Below are 1,380 nucleotides of genomic sequence, written 5' to 3'. Positions count from 1 at the left end.
CTTGACGATCAATCGCCCCCCCCGGGGGTTTGGCTCTTCAGCCTTGCCCCCCCGCGGGATGGCGCGGCTGGGGGTTTTCTCGCAGGGCCCGCCTCGGGACCTACGTCCCCCTAAGTGCAGACCCTGGCGGTCGGTTGGCGGTGTGCCGCTTCCCCCCCGCCCCTCGGTGGTTGGGGGGGGGTCGTATGGCCTGTGGCCGCCGTTGCCGCCCGCCGGCCCGCCCGCCGCCACCTGCGAGTGGAGGCCAGAGAGGAGGAGAAGGGTGCGCGGTTGCTTCCGGTCGGTCCTCGTTCTGCCCGGTTGACGGGTCGCCGTCGGCGCGCGGTCGGTGCCGCCCGCGGCGAGGGTGTCGGGTGTGTCGTGAGGTAGAGCAGCGCTGGTGCGCGCCGGTCCGCGTCCGGGTCGCCGTCCGCCCCCGACGGCGGCCCGCCCGTGGCGCCGGGCCGGTCGCCCCCGCTGCTTTTCCCCGCGTCGCGCCCCCGCCCTCCGCGGAGGCCTCCCGCCGCCGCCGCGCGGCCCGGGCTGGCTCGGACGTTCCCCGGTCGCTGGCCGCGTGCCCGCGCCCGCCCCGCCGGGGTGGGGCTCGCGCCGCGGGGGAAGGCGCGCGTGTGGCCGCGCCCCGGGGGATGCGTGCCCCGGCGGCGAGCCGCGGGACGCCGCGGTGTCGTCCGCCGTCGCGCGTTTTCCCTCCCGGGTTGTGGACGCGCCGCGCCGCTCCCCCCGCCGTGTCCCTCCCGCGCCGGCTCCTTCGCACGGAGCGGGCCAGCGGCGGCGGGGGAAGGAGGTCGGAGCGAGCTCGCGAGGCTGTCTCCCGGTCTCGGCGCGCGTGCGGGTGGAGGCCCGCGCGGGCGGCGTCGCGTGTGTGTCGGTGTGCGCTTGGCCCTCTTTCGGCGGGGGTTGGGTCGGGGGCGACCGCCGGGTCCCGCCGCGCCCCGCTTCCCCGCCGTGTGGGCCTCCCGTCCGTCGCCGGCTCCCGCGTCGCCGTCCGCCCCTCCGCCGCGCCGCGCCGGGCCGCGCCGGCCGCCCTCGCCCTCGTTTCTTTTCTCCTCTTCCGCTCCCGGTGGGGCGCCTCCTCCCGGAGGCCGGCGGCCCGTGCTCTTCGTGCGCCCGTCCCCTTCTCCTTCCCCCCCACCACCGCCTCGGCGCGGGTGGGAAGCGGGTGGGCGGGCGTCGTGGGCCGGCCCTCCGTCGGTCCTCCCTCTGTCCCTGCCGTTCGTCTCTGTGGGCTCGGGCGGGCCCGAGTGCCGTTTCTCTCGGGGGAGGAGGAGCCGAGCCCGAACCCCGGCTCCACGCACCTCCTCCGCCCTCTCGGATCCGCGACCTCAGATCAGACGTGGCGACCCGCTGAATTTAAGCATATTAGTCAGCGGAGGAAAAGAA

At 77.5% G+C, this 1,380-nt stretch overlaps 1 non-coding gene across 1 annotated transcript in view; it reads left to right on the top strand.

Annotated features, from left to right (window-relative positions):
• The first annotated feature begins 1,317 nt into the window (after positions 1-1,317).
• Positions 1,318-1,380, top strand: part of LOC139703728 (28S ribosomal RNA) — a 4,746-nt gene continuing 4,683 nt past the window's right edge. The window contains exon 1 of the ribosomal RNA XR_011705831.1: positions 1,318-1,380. This exon is cut by the window's right edge and continues 4,683 nt beyond it. This is a non-coding gene — a ribosomal RNA (28S ribosomal RNA).

This window comes from Marmota flaviventris, unplaced genomic scaffold, assembly GCF_047511675.1.
Source record: "Marmota flaviventris isolate mMarFla1 unplaced genomic scaffold, mMarFla1.hap1 Scaffold_1005, whole genome shotgun sequence".
Taxonomy (NCBI): Eukaryota; Metazoa; Chordata; class Mammalia; order Rodentia; family Sciuridae; genus Marmota; species Marmota flaviventris.
Note: the sequence above shows the minus strand (reverse complement) of the source record. Positions and strands in the feature narration are given on the sequence as shown.